Source organism: Cydia splendana, chromosome 17 (assembly GCF_910591565.1).
Source record: "Cydia splendana chromosome 17, ilCydSple1.2, whole genome shotgun sequence".
NCBI classification, from domain to species: Eukaryota; Metazoa; Arthropoda; class Insecta; order Lepidoptera; family Tortricidae; genus Cydia; species Cydia splendana.
In genome coordinates, this window is record NC_085976.1 from 18162605 (window position 1) to 18183092 (window position 20488).

Below are 20488 nucleotides of genomic sequence, written 5' to 3' on the forward strand. Positions count from 1 at the left end.
TCTTTGCGCTAATGCTAAGGATTACATTTCCTTGCGGCGCGCGGGGACAGTTTCAATGCGGGCGGTGGCGGGAGTTCGTGCCAAGGACGCGTGGATAGTATGTAGGTAAGTATGTACTTACCTACAAGTTGCTACAAGTGACAGGCCAATTCGAACGTGCGCGGGCGTCTCGCTCGCACCAAATATTTGTGCGGCCAAGTCTGAGCAAAATGAACGCGCGCGTGAATGATAGCTGATTAAAAATAACTGATATCATATCCAATATTATTGGTTGATGTTCAAATTATATTCGTAATTATATACGTCAATTATGACCCACTACAAAAATAAAAATTGCGCATGACTATCTATCGTTCTTATTTAATTTCAGAATGGCATAGTGTGGAGTGGCATTATAAAAGGAATACTTATTATCGTAGTCATTTGACAGTTTTGGTGACACTTTCACATTCTGTCACAGCGAAGTGTGTAGGCCCACTCTTTAATTTGATATTAACGTCTATCCAACAACTTTGTCAGTAGAAAAAGGCGCGAAATTCAAATTTTCTATGAGACAATAACCCTTCGCGCCTAAGCGTCTGTAGACTTTTTTTTTCAACAAACGTATTATATTGACTATTTCGTGCTCTTTCAATTCATAGTTTACGTTCCATAATAAGTATAACATAGTAAGTTCCATAATAAGTATAACATAGTATAATAAGAGTCGACGTGAAATATATGTTTACACTTTTGCACCTTACTCCTTTGCAATAAGGCGAAAAGTACGGCTTTAAAATGACAGCGTTTTACACAAAAATAAAACGCTAATTAAATAACTTACCATATTCGGAACCTAAGAATAAATAATATTGAGAGTGGCAACACTGTCGTAGGGGGCTATTCATAAATTTAAGTCATTTCAAATTGGGGGGGGGGGGGTCTGGACATCGGATGATGGTAGCATGACCCAGGTGGAAACGGTGTCATTCGAAGCATGATTTTTTGATGATTTTATGGGGGGGGGGGGGGCGACAAAAATCGTCAAAACTAGATGACGTCATGTATGGACAGCCCCTAGGTCGTATTGTCTTTTTCTAGCATATACCTCCCTCTCTACCCCACACTCCTACCACACAGGCAGGTTGCTTTGTCAGTTATACAAGACAAATTTTCAAGTCATTGTCTCAATATTATACATATTTGCACCATGCAGGATTAAAAATTTAGGTTCCGAATAGAGATGCACCGGATATTCGGTTACTATCCGGTATCCTATCTCGCCCTTATTTTAATATCCGGACGGATACCGGATACTAAAATAAGGGTACTAAATAACTATGCTTGATATCGGAATATAATCGTACTCGATTATTATTTTAAAACAATTTAAACGTTCCATTCACTAGCTCGCGCACTAATTTCGTACCTAGTGATAGACCTATATACCGCGCGAAAGTTCATTACGAAACAGGCCAAAACTTCCACAATGCGCACCTGAAAAACCTGAATATTTCCGCCGGCCGAATATTCGGCGGCTGAATACTGAATATTCGGCCTATGGTCAGGCCGTACCTCCCGTATCCTGTATGCGGCCAAACAACTATCCGTTGCATCTGTAGTTCCGAATATGATAAGTTATTTAATTAGCGTTTTATTTTTGTGTAAATGCTGTCATTAAACAGCTGTACCGATATTCGGAACCTAAGAATAATATTGAAACATGTTTGTTATCGCCTGGTGGTGGGAAGACGCCAAACCAATGTAATTATACATATCCTATGATATACTTATTATGTGTATGTAATATAATTATATTATGAGTGTTTAATTAATAATGTAGTACGTACACCCTTTATTGTAACACCTGTGAGGAGAGAGATATTTAGTAAAGTATACAATTTGATAGGTACATTTTGTAAAATTAACATGTATTGTATTTATTTATTAATTTAAATAACAAATTGCACCTTACAGCTAATGCCAAAGCAGCACAATTTGGAACACATTAACAACATAAAGCATTTTTAACATTATTTATAACAATACAATATACAGCTAAGACACATGTATTCATTATGGTATGCTACTCTTAGGCATCTCTCTTTCTAATATCCTCTTGCACTTTCACATCACTATTCCGGATCGTTTTTATTTGCTAGATAATTTAACGGACAACTATAGTACATTGTAGGAGAGGACGGAAAACCGCTAAAAGATGGACGAGTGAGTTTGAGGGCCGACACGTTGGTGGAGGCCCTCGAATAATACGACTCCATCTTTAGCGTTTCCGGCCGAGGCATTACATAGTGCTTTTCACGACTACTGCGAGGAAATAAGGAAACATTTGGATAACTATAAGTACTAGCCCGCGATTTCTCTGGTAGCAAATTACTAGCCACTGCCTGTGCTGTCTCTTGAATTTCGGTAGGCGTCAGCGTAAGAATATCATTTTCTTCACTAGAAGAACTCATTTTTATAGCGAGCGTAGATACGTGTTTCTTATATTTTATAGTACTATCCAATTCAGTGAGAATTTTCCGATCCCGCCTTTTTTCTTTTTTATCACATTTAAGAGGCGTTTTTATGTTGTTTGCTTCAAACGGACTCTAAACTTAGAAGCGTTTTTGCTAAAAAAACCACAAACAGCTACAAAAGTAAAAAACGCCTTAAGCGTGAATCGAATGAACTGACTGAATGAATGAATAGTTTGACATTTCGTTTTTTTTTAAACAAGAAATTGGTCCTATAAATAACCTAAATTTATTTTTGAAGGAAAAAGTTGCGCCAAAAAAGACCTTTTATTGATTTTTATGTTTTAAATTATACTCATTGCTGTAGCGAACTGTCACCAATGACAGATGATGATAATAATGAAACATTGTACACTCGCGTGCAAAAGTATTGCATCACTTTGCATTTTTTCGTCCGCATCCAATATATTTGTAAACTGGTTAATTTCTCTAAATTATTTTAATGTAATCATGTTCCTTGAAGTTTTAGCTTTACGAAAAGTAAAAAAACATGGAAATCGGCCCAGTATTTTTCAAATTATCGGCATTTTCCCGATTTGTGAGCGGTTTCACGTTATCACGCGCACGAGTTGCGTTACCCTTGACCCTTATAAAACGGGGGTAGAGAAGGGGTTGTTATCAGTCACTTATCAGAAGTCGATCGTTACATATCTCCGCGTATTTTCCCGTGAAAAAGACCTGGAAAAATGGAAACCACTGAAGCTGAAGTCCGCCAAATCATCCAGCCCCTGCAAGCGGGGCGTAGCCAACGTTCCGTAGCTGCCGAGCTGAATTTAAGCCAATCTGCAGTTTGCAGAGTTTACCAGAAGTTCCAGGGGACTGGATCCTTTACTTCAAGACCAAGAAGCGGCCGCAGAGAGTGTACATCAGAGAGGGACGACCGCTTCTTTGTCACAACATCTCTCCGAGATCGACACCAGACCAGCATTGCCATCCAGCAGCGTCTGCGTGAGGTACGAGGAGTGGCTGCCAGTGAGTAGACAATAAGAAGAAGACTTAAGAAAGCGAACTTGACACCCAGGAGGCCCGCAGCGGTGCCCAGATTGCTGGCGCGACACCGTACAGCCTAAAGAGAGTTTACTGAAAATCACAAGGACTGGACCATTGAGCAATGAACCCCAGTTCTCTTCTTGAAAGAGTGCAGAATGTGTTTGAATGGATGTGACCGAAAAGGAAGAGTCTACAGAAGGCCAGAAGAACAGTTCGCTCAATGTTTCTTCTCCGAAAGGGTCGCCTATGGCGGTGGATCCGTAATGTTCTGGGGCGGCATTTCCTACGACGGGCGGACAGAACTGGTTTTCGTGCCTGGCGGACCCCGTGACAGTGGATTGACCGCTGCGAAGTACATCACTGATATCCTGGAGGAACATGTTGTTCCTTATGCCGGTATTTTTGATGAGGGGTTCATCCTAATGCAGGATAATGTCCCGTGTCATACCGCTAGGGCCACCGCAGCCTACCTTCTCGAAGTGGGCATCGACACAATGGACTGGCCAGCGATGAGCCCGGACCTTAACCCCATTGAACACGTGTGGGACTACCTAAAAAGGAGGGTTCGAAAGCGGAATCCTGCCCTGGTCAATGTTGAGGAGTTGAAGGGAGCCTTGCTGGAGGAGTGGGACGCTATTCCTCATGATCACATTAGAAAATTAATTACGTCTATGAAAAACCACTTGGTTTGTGAAAGGAGGCCTGTAGGTGGCAATACCAAGTATTAATTTAATTATAATAAACGATATTGTATTAAAAAAATGACTTTTATTCTCAAGTTTCCGGATTTATTTTTGGAGCATTATGCGACTACTTTCAGTTTTATGATTTTTTATAGTCTTCAGATTCGAAATTTCATTGAATTTACCATTTTTCTAATGCGTTACATTATAAGCTTTCAGTTGATACCAAAAATTTCAGAATCGGGTATAGAATTACAAAGATATTGGGTGCGGACGAAAAAATGCAAAGTGATGCAATACTTTTGCACGCGAGTGTAGTAGTGGTGGTTCAAGTGCTACAGCTATTGCCTACTTTCCAGCTTGGTTTTAGACCATCTATTGCCACATTTCCGAACAGTGGCGTGAAAAATTTAATTATTTATTTCACACCAGCTCGGAAAGGCTTACTTTGCACTTCAAAGACTGAGAGCAAAGTTTCATTTTATTCACAAGTGAGGCAAAGGAATCAAATGCAAATTTTGAGTTGTTTTCTTATGTTTGCTGGTAGAATTGACTTTTAAATCATAAATATTTAATAAAATTCATTTGTATTTGATTTTGTATGATATTTTTACATTTAATATTTGCTTCGGGTTGGTGTGGTGAAACATTTTGTGTTTCACTTGGGGCAAATTTTGTTTAACCCTCGTGCTTTGAAACCCTCGCAACGCTCAAGATTCCATGTTTCGAATGTTTTACTTGCTCAAGTATCAATATTAGCACGAGCGGTTAAACAACAACTTTGCCCCCTTGTAAAATAAATAACTATTTCAATATAGTCAGCTAAACTGAGGTACAAATTCAAAAACTCACCAGCAGTTTAGCTTCACGACCTTCCAGATGGAAAAACAGCATGCCAATGACTTGAAAATTTGCCTTGTATAACTGACAAAGCAACCTGCCTGTGTGGTGGGAGTGTAGGAGCGAGGGACGTATATGCTAGAAAAGGGCAATACGACCTACGATAGTGTTGCCACTCTCAATTAGAAATGCAATGGATAGTTGTTTGGTCGGATACCGGATATTCGGCCCGACCGTCGGCCAAATATTCGGTATCCGACCGCCGAATCTTCGGCCGGCGGAACAATAAAAAAAATAAAAAATCATTTATTTCAGACCTTGGTTACTTACACCAAAAAAACTAATTAACTACAAACTAAATTTAACAATACCTACATTTCGGTTTTTAGGTGCGCATTGTGCAGGTTTTAACCTGTTTCGTGGTGAACATTGGCGCGGACTCATTTCTATGTTCGAAATGAGTAGGTACCTACGCGTGCAAGTGAGTGGATGTTTAAATTGTTTTGAAATAATAAACGAGTAATGTACAATATGACCGTGACTGTTTCTTAAATCCAATTTGTTTACTCTGAAATCAAGCAAAGTTACTATCCGGTATCCGGCCGGGTATATTATTCTGAGGTTCCAAATATCGGTACAGTTGTTTAATTGTTGCTTAATTTGGAGATTGACCCCAATTTCATTTCTGATCAAATCGGTCGATTTGATCATCCCGTCTGGACTTCACTTAACAGCCGTAACACATTACCGCGCCGTTCAGGGTCACGGTGCGCCAAACCATAGCCTGATGTCATGTAGGTATGTATAATATACTTAGTCCAAAATTATGTTATTTACTAATTATGTTATTTATATGCATTAAACGTTAAATCTGAACCAATTCGATTACTATTCTATAGTGAAACACATTCAGCTTGACTAGAAAAAGCGCGGCAAATTTAAAACATGTATAGCGTTAGGTTTCAATAGCGCTCAGAGACCTGACTTTTATCTCGATATCGTAATTTTCTAGCGACAAATCCATTATCTATACAAAACTGTCGCAAAAATGTTATCGCTTGTATATCGTGGTACAGGATAGGATGGAGCCATATACTTTACTACTTGCTTGCAAGTATCGTAATTAAACAGTGCTAAGTAGTTAAATACGCGCAATGTATTTTTATGTCATAAATAATGTATTTATTTAATGTTAATTTAGTATTAATTATAGTATGTATATTGTTTTATCCACAAATATGAATAATTGTAGTTAATTTACCAATAAAACATAATTTATACGGCCACAAATAAAATATTAAATGCTTCTAAAGTCTGTTTGGTTATTTCTACATGGAAACGAAGTCATTTCAAATTATAAAAACATTAACTGAACACCTTATTGCCGCCTGCAGTCACCGCTCGCCGCTCAGCTATCCGCTGTCGTTAATACCACGGCCTTACGTTTTATGACACTGAGTCGCGTCAGGGGAGCGACACGGTTCGGTGCGCTTGCGTTCAGTCGAGTTTTGGAATATTACTGCAAATTTTTGTTGTTTGTTAATTTGTTGGTTATTGTTGTTTGTTAATTTGTTGGTTGTGGTGTCGACTTTTATTGCCCTAGTCGCCAAATGATGTTACTAGTGAAATTTTAACCGACACCACACGGTAAAAATAAGTTTAACAATAATTACTTAATTAAAAATCGAATAAAAACGGTATTTCTAATACGTAACTTATATTTTTTGCTATTCAATTAAAGAGTACTAACAAAATCCTAACTCAATTAATTAGTGCAAATATTTTTAGGTTTGCGATTCCTGCTCGGCCTTGCGTCGCATGGTGCCCGGTACCACTGTATTGCAGCATTAACTAGAAATGCTTACTTTGGGGAACATTAGCAACTGTCGTTTTTGATAATTACATTTTAGTGGTGAGGGGTGGTACTTAAATGACCGCTATTGAAACCTAAAGTTTAAACTTATAGGCGCGAAGATTTGATTTCCCTAAGAAAATTTTAATTTCGCGTCTTTTTCTGCTATCAAATTGGGTGTGTGTCAGTATAATAGCCCTATATAATTGGCCTATTATTGTATTAAATTTAACGCGCACGCAAAGACGGAAAGCCTGCAATTACGTAAAATTTACTTTCTTATTTACAGCACTCTTGCCCAGATTAAAGCTGATAATTAGTTCGAATCTAGTCTCCCATATTTTTTACGTTCACTGGTACATATGTTTTGACCGAGTAAATAGTAAATATACTAAATACTTTTTTAAATATTCGCGCTCGGGGCGATGGAAGTTTCATCGTTCCGTCGCCCCGCTCCATGCAACGACCAATCGCGTTAGCTCGCTGGCTCGTGCGCGGCAACTTTAAAGCAACGATAACGTTTTTGATGGTTTTTTGTGTTACGAATCATATTTCAAGCCGATTTTTACAGTATTCGATGAAGGAGAACTCATAATAAAAATCCCATATGATATTGATCTATTACCATTTTTAACCAGGCAATTAATGCACAACCCCATAAAACCTCCCATACGGTATTATTTAGTGTACGATTAAATTGCAACGCTTGTACTTATTGTAATTTGGAAATAATGAGAGAAAAAATAGCCTATTACCATTTTTGAGGACGAAAATATACTGAATTTAATAATAACCGTAGGTTACTTACTTTAAATGTAGGATACAGAATTATTTTTTGTGTGATTCATGCTTAATGTCATAAAGCAAATATTTCTGTATGAGTATAAATTTAAAAAATGTTATTAATATTTTTTACAAACTTTCTGTGATTTTTTATATTTTTACATTTTTTTTTAAATACCTAAATGTAATATATTTATTTGGATTATATGTCGACGTAATCACTAGATTTATTATCTGTCCCATACACCGAAAATTTCAGCTATTACTAATTATTTCCATTCCGCCATACTAGCCGAGCGTACCTTTCTTGGCCTAATTTCCTTGCGGCGCGCGGGGACAGTTTCAATGCGGGCGGTGGCGGGAGTTCGTGCCAAGGACGCGTGGATAGTATGTAGGTAAGTATGTACTTACCTACAAGTTGCTACAAGTGACAGGCCAATTCGAACGTGCGCGGGCGTCTCGCTCGCACCAAATATTTGTGCGGCCAAGTCTGAGCAAAATGAACGCGCGCGTGAATGATAGCTGATTAAAAATAACTGATATCATATCCAATATTATTGGTTGATGTTCAAATTATATTCGTAATTATATACGTCAATTATGACCCACTACAAAAATAAAAATTGCGCATGACTATCTATCGTTCTTATTTAATTTCAGAATGGCATAGTGTGGAGTGGCATTATAAAAGGAATACTTATTATCGTAGTCATTTGACAGTTTTGGTGACACTTTCACATTCTGTCACAGCGAAGTGTGTAGGCCCACTCTTTAATTTGATATTAACGTCTATCCAACAACTTTGTCAGTAGAAAAAGGCGCGAAATTCAAATTTTCTATGAGACAATAACCCTTCGCGCCTAAGCGTCTGTAGACTTTTTTTTTCAACAAACGTATTATATTGACTATTTCGTGCTCTTTCAATTCATAGTTTACGTTCCATAATAAGTATAACATAGTAAGTTCCATAATAAGTATAACATAGTATAATAAGAGTCGACGTGAAATATATGTTTACACTTTTGCACCTTACTCCTTTGCAACACAAAAATAAAACGCTAATTAAATAACTTACCATATTCGGAACCTAAGAATAAATAATATTGAGAGTGGCAACACTGTCGTAGGGGCCTATTCATAAATTTTAGTCATTTTAAATTTGGGGGGGGGGGGTCTGGACATCGGATGATGGTATCATGACGCAGGAGGAAACGGTGTCATTCGAAGCATGATTTTTTGATGATTTTAGGGGGGGGGGACAAAAATCGTCAAAAATAGATGACGTCATGTATGGACAGCCCCTAGGTCGTATTGTCTTTTTCTAGCATATACCTCCCTCTCTCCCCCACACTCCTACCACACAGGCAGGTTGCTTTGTCAGTTATACAAGACAAATTTTCAAGTCATTGTCTCAAAATTATACATATTTGCACCATGCAGGATTAAAACTTTAGGTTCCGAATAGAGATGCACCGGATATTCGGTTACTATCCGGTATCTTATCTCGCCCTTATTTTAATATCCGGACGGATAACTAAAATAAGGGTACTAAATAACTATGCTTGATATCGGAATATAATCGTACTCGATTATTATTTTAAAACAATTTAAACGTTTCATTCACTAGCTCGCGCACTAATTTCGTACCTAGTGATAGACCTATATACCGCACGAAAGTTCATTACGAAACAGGCCAAAACTTCCACAATGCGCACCTGAAAAACCTGAATATTTCCGCCGGCCGAATATTCGGCGGCTGAATACCGAATATTCGGCCTATGGTCAGGCCGTACATCCGGTATCCTGTATGCGGCCAAACAACTATCCGTTGCATCTGTAGTTCCGAATATGATAAGTTATTTAATTAGCGGTTTATTTTTGTGTAAATGCTGTCATTAAACAGCTGTACCGATATTCGGAACATAAGAATAATATTGAAACATGTTTGTTATCGCCTGGTGGTGGGAAGACGCCAAACCAATGTGATTATACATATCCTATGATATACTTATTATGTGTATGTAATATAATTATATTATGAGTGTTTAATTAATTATGTAGTACGTACACCCTTTATTGTAACACCTGTGAGGAGAGAGATATTTAGTAAAGTATACAATTTGATAGGTACATTTTGTAAAATTAACATTTATTGTATTTATTTATTTCAAATAACAAATTGCACCTTACAGCTAATGCCAAAGCGGCACAATTTGGAACACATTAACAACATAAAGCATTTTTAACATTATTTATAACAATACAATATACAGCTAAGACACATGTATTCATTATGGTATGCTACTCTTAGGCATCTCTCTTTCTAATATCCTCTTGCACTTTCACATCACTATTCCGGATCGTTTTTATTTGCTAGATAATTTAACGGACAACTATAGTACATTGTAGGAGAGGACGGAAAACCGCTAAAAGATGGACGAGTGAGTTTGAGGGCCGACACGTTGGTGGAGGCCCTCGAATAATACGACTCCATCTTTAGCGTTTCCGGCCGAGGCATTACATAGTGCTTTTCACGACTACTGCGAGGAAATAAGGAAACATTTGGATAACTATAAGTACTAGCCCGCGATTTCTCTGGTAGCAAATTACTAGCCACTGCCTGTGCTGTCTCTTGAATTTCGGTAGGCGTCAGCGTAAGAATATCATTTTCTTCACTAGAAGAACTCATTTTTATAGCGAGCGTAGATATGTGTCGTATATTTTATAGTACTATCCAATTCAGTGAGAATTTTCCGATCCCGCCTTTTTTCTTTTTTATCACATTTAAGAGGCGTTTTTATGTTGTTTGCTTCAAACCGACTCTAAACTTAGAAGCGTTTTTGCTAAAAAACCACAAACAGCTACAAAAGTAAAAAACGCCTTAAGCGTGAATCGAATGAACTGACTGAATGAATGAATAGTTTGACATTTCGTTTTTTTTTTTAAACAAGAAATTGGTCCTATAAATAACCTAAATTTATTTTTGAAGGAAAAAGTTGCGCCAAAAAAGACGTTTTATTGATTTTTATGTTTTAAATTATACTCATTGCTGTAGCGAACTGTCACCAATGACAGATGATGATAATAATGAAACATTGTAGTAGTGGTGTTTCAGGTGCTACAGCTATTGCCTACTTTCCAGCTTGGTTTTAGACCATCTATTGCCACATTTCCGAACAGTGGCGTGAAAATTTTAATTATTTATTTCACACCAGCTCGGAAAGGCTTACTTTGCACTTCAAAAACTGAGAGCAAAGTTTCATTTTATTCACAAGTGAGGCAAAGGAATCAAATGCAAATTTTGAGTTGTTTTGTATGATATTTTTACATTTAATATTTGCTTTGGGTTGGTGTGGTGAAACATTTTGTGTTTAGTGAAACAAGTGTGGCCAAGTGTGGGGCAAATTTTGTTTAACCCTCGTGCTTTGAAACCCTCGCAACGCTCAAGATTCCATGTTTCGAATGTTTTACTTGCTCAAGTATCAATATTAGCACGAGCGGTTAAACAACAACTTTGCCCCCTTGTAAAATAAATAACTATTTCAATATAGTCAGCTAAACTGAGGTACAAATTCAAAAACTCACCAGCAGTTTAGCTTCACGACCTTCCAGATGGAAAAACAGCAAGCCAATGACTTGAAAATTTGCCTTGTATAACTGACAAAGCATGTATATGCTAGAAAAGGGCAATACGACCTACGATAGTGTTGCCACTCTCAATTAGAAATGCAATGGATAGTTGTTTGGTCGGATACCGGATATTCGGCCTGACCGTCGGCCAAATATTCGGTATCCGACCGCCGAATCTTCGGCCGGCGGAACAATAAAAAAAATAATCATTTATTTCAGACCTTGGTTCATACACTTACACCAAAAAACTAATTAACTACAAACTAAATTTAACAATACCTACATTTCGGTTTTTAGGTGCGCATTGTGCAGGTTTTAACCTGTTTCGTGGTGAACGTTGGCGCGGACTCATTTCTATGTTCGAAATGAGTAGGTACCTACGCGTGCAAGTGAGTGGATGTTTAAATTGTTTTGAAATAATAAACGAGTAATGTACAATATGACCGTGACTGTTTCTTAAATCCAATTTGTTTACTCTGAAATCAAGCAAAGTTACTATCCGGTATCCGGCCGGGTATATTATTCTGAGGTTCCAAATATGGGTACAGTTGTTTAATTGTTGCTTAATTTGGAGATTGACCCCAATTTCATTTCTGATCAAATCGGTCGATTTGATCATCCCGTCTGGACTTCACTTAACAGCCGTAACACATTACCGCGCCGTTCAGGGTCACGGTGCGCCAAACCATAGCCTGATGTCATGTAGGTATGTATAATGTACTTAGTCCAAAATTATGTTATTTACTAATTATGTTATTTATATGCATTAAACGTTAAATCTGAACCAATTCGATTACTATTCTATAGTGAAACACATTCAGCTTGACTAGAAAAAGCGCGGCAAATTTAAAACATGTATAAGTAAAAAGCATTTAAGGTTACAATAGCGCTCAGAGACCTGACTTTTATCTCGATATCGTAATTTTCTAGCGACAAATCCATTATCTATACAAAACTGTCGCAAAAATGTTATCGCTTCTATATCGTGGTACAGGATAGGATGGAGCCATATACTTTACTACTTACTTGCAAGTATCGTAATTAAACAGTGCTAAGTAGTTAAATACGCGCAATGTATTTTTATGTCATAAATAATGTATTTATTTAATGTTAATTTAGTATTAATTATAGTATGTATATTGTTTTATCCACAAATATGAATAATTGTAGTTAATTTACCAATAAAACATAATTTATACGGCCACAAATAAAATATGAAATGCTTCTAAAGTCTGTTTGGTTATTTCTACATGGAAACGAAGTCATTTCAAATTACAAAAACATTAACTGAACACCTTATTGCCGCCTGCAGTCACCGCTCGCCGCTCAGCTATCCGCTGTCGTTAATACCACGGCCTTACGTTTTATGACACTGAGTCGCGTCAGGGGAGCGACACGGTTCGGTGCGCTTGCGTTCTGTCGAGTTTTGGAATATTACTGCAAATTTTTGTTGTTTGTTAATTTGTTGGTTATTGTTGTTTGTTAATTTGTTGGTTATGGTGTCGATTTTTATTGCCCTAGTCGCCAAATGATGTTACTAGTGAAATTTTAACCGACACCACACGGTAAAAATAATTTTAACAATAATTACTTAATTAAAAATCGAATAAAAACGGTATTTCTAATACGTAACTTATATTTTTTGCTATTCAATTAAAGAGTACTAACAAAATCCTAACTCAATTAATTAGTGCAAATATTTTAAGGTTTGCGATTCCTGCTCGGCCTTGCGTCGCAAGGTGCCCGGTACCACTGTATTGCAGCAATAACTAGAAATGCTTACTTTGGGGAACATTAGCAACTGTCGTTTTTGATAATTACATTTTAGTGGTGAGGGGTGGTACTTAAATGACCGCTATTGAAACCTTAAATGGTTTAAACTTATAGGCGCGAAGATTTGATTTCCCTAAGAAAATTTTAATTTCGCGTCTTTTTCTGCTATCAAATTGGGTGTGTGTCAGTATAATAGCCCTATATAATTGGCCTATTATTGTATTAAATTTAACGCGCACGCAAAGACGGAAAGCCTGCAATTACGTAAAATTTACTTTCTTATTTACAGCACTCTTGCCCAGATTAAAGCTGATAATTAGTTCGAATCTAGTCTCCCATATTTTTTACGTTCACTGGTACATATGTTTTGACCGAGTAAATAGTAAATATACTAAATACTTTTTTAAATATTCGCGCTCGGGGCGATGGAAGTTTCATCGTTCCGTCGCCCCGCTCCATGCAACGACCAATCGCGTTAGCTCGCTGGCTCGTGCGCGGCAACTTTAAAGCAACGATAACGTTTTTGATGGTTTTTTGTGTTACGAATCATATTTCAAGCCGATTTTTACAGTATTCGACGAAAGAGAACTCATAATAAAAATCCCATATGATATTGATCTATTACCATTTTTAACCAGGCAATTAATGCACAACCCCATAAAACCTACCATACGGTATTATTTAGTGTACGATTAAATTTCAACGCTTGTACTTATTGTAATTTGGAAATAATGAGAGAAAAAATAGCCTATTACCATTTTTGAGGACGGAAATATACTGAATTTAATAATAACCGTAGGTTACTTACTTTAAATGTAGGATACAGAATTATTTTTTGTGTGATTCATGCTTAATGTCATAAAGCAAATATTTCTCTATGAGTATAAATTTAAAAAATGTTATTAATATTTTTTACAAACTTTCTGTGATTTTTTAAATTTTTACATTTTTTTTTAAATACCTAAATGTAATATATTTATTTGGATTATGTGTCGACGTAATCACTAGATTTATTATCTGTCCCATACACCGAAAATTTCAGCTATTACTAATTATTTCCATTCCGCCATACTAGCCGAGCGTACCTTTCTTGGCCTAAGACTTAATGTTTGTGCGAATAGCCTGGGATCCTAGGGAGTCTAGGAGCCTGTCCTGTGGTCGCCCGAGACACCTTGATCAAATAGGCCCCCGTTAAACATTGGTAAACTTCCCATAAATCTAATTTTAGTAAATTTGTGTCACATTTCGCGGCCTTCAGATAATTCTTATCACACAATCTGTCCTAATTCATTTACCGCCGACAGCATCCTGTGTTACGCTACCCATGACCTTTTATAACATTCTATTAATGTTTCCTTTTTTAGGGCCAGATTTGGGCCATGTTTACTAGATGTGATGTTTGGAGATATGTTAGCAAAGTGGACAGACAAAAAAAGCTATAATAAAAATCCTGTCTATCTTTTTTTATGCCGACGAGTGTAAGGTTTTCCTTACTTATGTATGACGAATCATTTGTATGGGAGATATGGTAAAACTAAAATAATTAATACATTTTGAACTCGCCTAAAACTAAGTATTAAACGTAAATTATATTACAAATAATGTAATTAGGTGTTTATATATGTATAAATACGGAAATGAATACTCTAAGCTTACCTAATACATAAGCTTACTTTTTTTTATTGTACCTACAAAATCAGATTTACATAAAATTTACAGAAATTTAGCTTACTTATTTTCCTATGATAGAACCTATATTATTTATTATATGTATACCTAGACAAGTAGACAAATACGACCATCATATCCGTGCTAGTATAGTTATGCCAAGCGTCTAACATTCGGTGAACTGACACAAATTGAATAAGTAGGTAAGTATACATCCTTATGTAAACTATTTTACTAAGTATTAGTATTGCACAAACCACTCAATATTAAGTAAATAGTAATATTTACTTAGTAAGAAGTTAGTAGCAAAATTTGAACTACCACTCCACACTTGTCTTATCAGTCGATCATTTACGAAACTAGCTGTTATAGTGATACGATGATGTAGGGGCCCTATTTGACTCGAGAAAGTAGGCAACAAATATTTTGTACTATATTTGACGCGATAAAAGGTGAGAAAAAAACCGGCCAAGTGCAAGTCGGACTCGCGCACAAAGGGTACCATTACGCAAAAAATGGCAAAAAAATTAAGTTATTGTATGGGAGGTCCACTTAAATCTTCTTCTTTTTCCATCCCGTTTCCCATTATTTGGGGTCGGACCTCCTCACATATCTGCGCCAAGACGTTCTAACTTGGGTTGTCGATTCTGACACATGGGCTTGCTTGAGGTCTCCTTTTATTTTAGACCACCAGGTCGATGGTTTGCGGCCTTTGCCGCTATTATACTCCGGTAGATTTAGCGCGATTTGTACGACGTGCTCGTTGCTGCGTCTTTTAACATGTCCGTACCATCTTAAGCGGTTTTCGGTGATTTTCTCGGCAATTGGCGCGACTTTAAAGCTCCCTCGGATAAATTCATTGCGAATTTTATTAAGCCGGGTTACACCTAGCAATGTACAAATTGCAGAACATTCCCAAAAAGCGGAAACGTTCTCAGAACATTCTGCAACATGGAAATTTATTGTTCCGCCATCTTGGATTTTTTCCAAAAAAATTTTTTTGTAATAGGAATCTAGAGCCCTCTATCTCCCGCCATGTCAAATCTCAGCGCGCTCGGACCAATTTGAAAATTTTTTAAAAAAAAGTCGGCCATTTTGTATTTTTTTTAATGCAGTTTGTTTTGTCTCGGGGCCCTCTATGACATTTGTTCGAGCACCCCCCACCTATCATGCACCGTTTAAAAGTTGCCATACAAAATAGAAGTGGCCAGTTTTCCCGCAATTGTAGCATTTTTCCAAAAAAAAAATTTTTATAGGTATCTAGGGGACCCGGAGGTTCCGAGACCAAAATTTCAGCGCGCTAGGACAAACCTGAAAAAATTAAAAAAAAAAGTCGTCCATATTGAAAAAAAACATGGCCGCGTCAAAAACTGCCAGGGTCCCTCTATGACATTTGGTGGAGCACCCCCCACCTAGGTCTGTACCGTTTGGCCGGGCCGTCATACATTTTTCTGACCGGAAGCGGTAGACCAAAAGTCGGAATTTTCTGGGGGTAAGGATACTACACCTAAACTATCGTGAATATTCATGGTATAAACTACGATAAATAAATAAATTCTCGTTCTCGAGAACATTCTCAGAAGTTACCGAGAAATTCTCATGTGGAAAGTTTCGCAACTTTGGAAAGTTCTCGTGCGTGCATTGCTAGTTACACCTCCCGCCCACCTCAGCATCTTCATCTCGTTAACATGGATCTTCTGCTCGTGTACCTTTTTTGTTGTCCAACACTCGGAGCCATACAGTAGCGCAGGACGAACTGCCGTCTTATACACTTTCCCTTGATCTTTATGGGTACTCGCGGATCGCAAAGCACTCCCGTAAGCGACCGCCATTTCTGCCCTGCCATGGGAGGTCCATTTAAATGTTTTCACTTCTCATGCTCACAAAGTGCACCTTTATGTCGTGCGTAAACGACATAAAATCGCATTTTATGCTCTAGAGCATGAAGTAAAATCATCTATTACGACCCTTATTGACTTAGCAATAAAGTCCAAATTCTGCCATACAAACAGCCAGCCCTGCCGGCGCGCCCCCGACCGGCGCTCTCCCGATCGGCGTGCCCCGCGCCTCCGACCGGCCCAAGAACAATTTTCTTTAGTCTTGAATAAATACGTTAAAATAACCTAAAATATTTGATTTTTTGTATATTTTCCTCGCAATCGAAGTGAAAAGCAGAGTGTACAACAAGGGCATACTCGTAAATGTCCATTTTTACCCTCGTCTACTATTTTGGTCTTCGCTTCGCTCAGACCAAAAAATTGCCTCGGGTAAAGATGGGTCACTTTATGCCCTTGTTGTACAATCTACTATTATTTTATTTGTTTTTAGTATATTATGTTGTTATAGCAGTAACAGAAATACATCTGTAAAAAATTCAACTGTCTAGCTATCACGGTTCATGAGTTACAGCCTGGTGACAGACAGACAGACAGACAGACGGACGGACAGCGGAGTCTTAGTAATAGTTTTTACCCTTTGGGTACGGAACCCTAAAAAGATGTGGTATCTATTAGGAGATTGGGTATTTCTAGTGATAGTGTAGGGATAGGAATGAAAGAATGACGGCAAGTAATGAAGTTAGTTTCAATATATGTTGTGAGGAACCGCCATGAGCATAAATAAAAGGACATTACTTAGGTATATTTTGTACAGCTTACCTTATTTGAGTCCGTTGTCAACTTCACATCACTTTAGTTAACTGCTCGTCTTTAGTTTAACTGCTCCACTGACCTTCACTACAAACATTCACGACGAAGTAGTGGTCATTTAGTTATTGAATGTTATGATACTTGTGATGGTTTTAAGTTTGATTGTTCCTAGTTTATGTTCAGATCTATAGGTACTTATAGCCTGTATCTTTAGGTATTCAAATAAAAGTAAACAAACAATTTGTAAATGTTCAGCTAGTTATAACATTTATTGGTTAACCGACCAATTACAAAACCGTCTGGATCATTCACTGAACGACCTGATTTCAACCTACATTATTTGATCGTGTAATTTTTCATTTACCCTCAACTGCCTTAAGGAGCCATTTGAGGGTAGATTTTGTTTACTTTTATTTAAATAGCTAAAGATACAGAGTATAGGTATGGGTATTAAATGTAAGATGTTAAGAAATCTAAATCCAATTAAATGTATTTTAATTTAAGCATTTTTAGCTTTACATCGGTTCTTTAATGTCTCTACATTCGGATAAAACCCTAAAAAATAAGAAGGGCTTGGCACAAACTACATACATACATAGACAGATATTTCTATAATTTCTACATTAAATATCTGAAAAAAAACGGCAGGTAAAGTAACAAAAATTCAGGAGATGGTATACACAATGAATATGAAATTAAAATATAAACCTTTTTTTTTTTAATCAAAATTTTCATTGTCGTACCTATTAGCTTTGCTTGTAAGGATGATTGTGTGTATGTAATAAATAAAAAAATAAATGAGTAAAAGCTTCTAATAATCTATTAAGTTCTTTTACACACATCATAAACTCTATATGATGTGTTCAAATATCGCAAATTGCGGCCAGTATAAATGTTTTCTTACAACAAATTTCTTATCTCCGAAAATGTTATTATTACGTAATAATAACATCGATATTGATTTAATATTGACATAATATTTGTTTATGTAGCAGTAAGATAAACTACATACTATTAAATATTTTTTTAATTAAAAATTTTTGTTATCTGTAAAACCAACGTTCTTTAAAAAAAAAGTATGAATCATTATTGTCATTGGAACGATATCAGTTAAGTACAGTTAAGGATTATTTCTTTAAATACAAAAATGAATGAAAATGGAAATAATAGGAGATAGGAAATAGCATGTGGTGTTAATGTAAAATGGTAAAGTAATAAGGAAGCGAAGAAAACTAGGTTTAGACACGTTTTATGAATTTGCAATAGGCGATTTAGTGTTAGATATTGTTGTAATAGCATCGCCTCGGCAACAGTGGAGTGTAATGAAAATTGTGTATTTATAGCAATAAATTATTATAAATCTTTTAGTGCCCCTTGCACCATCCCACTAACCCGTGGTTAACCGGTTAAACCTGGAGTTACCATGGTTACCAGTACAATTTGACACTGGGTTGAAGGTTTGACTGCTTATTAACCTCGGGTTAGTGTGATGGTGCAAGTGGCCCTTAGTGGCACAGTTAGCATCAATAGTAATGGATGAAACAACGTGCCAAAAGTAGAGTAGAGTCAAACCAAGACAAGTCTGCAACGATTTTGATAGCACACGCAGTGCAAGTGTTATTTTAAACGTCAACCTTCTATGAAATTGTGACTTATAAAAAACACTTGCAATCGTTGCAGACTTATCTTGGTCTAACTCTATTTATTTCGGAAAAGAAAAACGCGCGCAAAGTCTAAGGGTCACTTGCACCATTCCACTAACCACGGTTACCAGTACAATTTGACACTGGGTTAACCGGTTAACCCCGGGTTAGTGGGATGGTGCAAGTGGCGGTAAAGGGTTAAATAGTCGCCATCACCAAAAATAATATTATTTTACTTTATAAAACTTCACAAGTTATCCAAAATAAGGTGTTTAAACTGAAATTTGCAAGCGTTTTAATGGAATTATGATATAAAATTATAAATCCCAAACTTTTTATGAATTAGGTAAATACTTTGCTTGTCACATTTATAATTTTAGGAAAAAAAACGAATAAAGCACAAAACAATCTATCTGCCAACTGGATAGCACGTTTGAATTTGGAACGTTTAAAATACCGGTAAAATCAGAACCCGCGCGAGTCCGAGCGCGCGCATCACACTGCCTCATTATCTTTACTTGCCTGCGCCGTTCAGGTGAGGTTGATCGTCCACTGTTGGCTAAGCGATGTTCTAGCTCAGCTCGGCAAACTGTGGCTGGCGAGCCGCTCTTAGGAGGTACAATTGCGGCTCTTGTAGTAGGTACCTACTCAAAAAGATTAACATTTGGAGTTCCGATACTATATACGGAAAACAACATTTGCCGCTCTGATTTTGTTAAAACTAGTGATTTCTAATGCGGTTATCTCTTTTTATGAAATATATGTTGAGCTTTACTTAACTCTTTAGATCTAGGTAATGTACTTACCTATTTTGAAATTATACATCGCGAGCTGACGATCTGTGCTTCTAATCTTCAGAAGACAAGTGCGTCTCTCCCAGCCTCTAAAAAACATTTGGGTAGAGTTTATACTCTATCACATCACCAATCGTATCATATGGGTATCTTTAAATGGTGCTGGGTGCTTAAAGCCCTTAATTTTGAACACGAAATGTAATATAATTACCGCTTCTTACTTTCAATGAACAGCGTACCTTATAAAGATGATCTTGAATGTGAAAATCGAAAGACGTTTTCCGACTTTACATCTTACATCATCTGTGTTTGACAGGGCAAACAAACCGATTATATTATTATATGTTACAGTATTATGCTGGTAATAACTCAATATACTTAAGATCACGAGACCACGACTATTGTGGTCACCCACAATGGGTTTATAGCTTGCTGCGGAATAAAAATATGCAATATAGCAGTTTATTTTTATTTTGAGTAACTTGAATCAATAAACAACTGTACTTAGTCGGTCAAAAATCAACAACAAAGTCTAAATGATGCACCATATTTTCCTATCCACATCTACTTTGCAACGAATATCGTTTTATGGAAAAGTTTTTTTTTTTCTGGATTAGATGGGCGTGAAGCTTCGATTTCAAATTATAGGCAAGATACTAAATTGAAATCGT

At 36.9% G+C, this 20488-nt stretch overlaps 1 protein-coding gene across 1 annotated transcript in view; it reads right to left on the bottom strand.

Moving 5' to 3' along the window:
• LOC134798901 (myogenesis-regulating glycosidase) overlaps positions 1-19522 on the bottom strand; it is a 63024-nt gene extending 43502 nt beyond the window's left edge. The window contains exons 1-2 of the mRNA XM_063771289.1: positions 19481-19522; positions 17390-17462 (exon numbers count right to left, since the gene is read on the bottom strand). The gene's annotated coding sequence lies outside the window, so the exon portion shown is untranslated. The remainder of the gene's footprint in view (positions 1-17389; positions 17463-19480) is intronic.
• Positions 19523-20488: the final 966 nt, after the last annotated feature.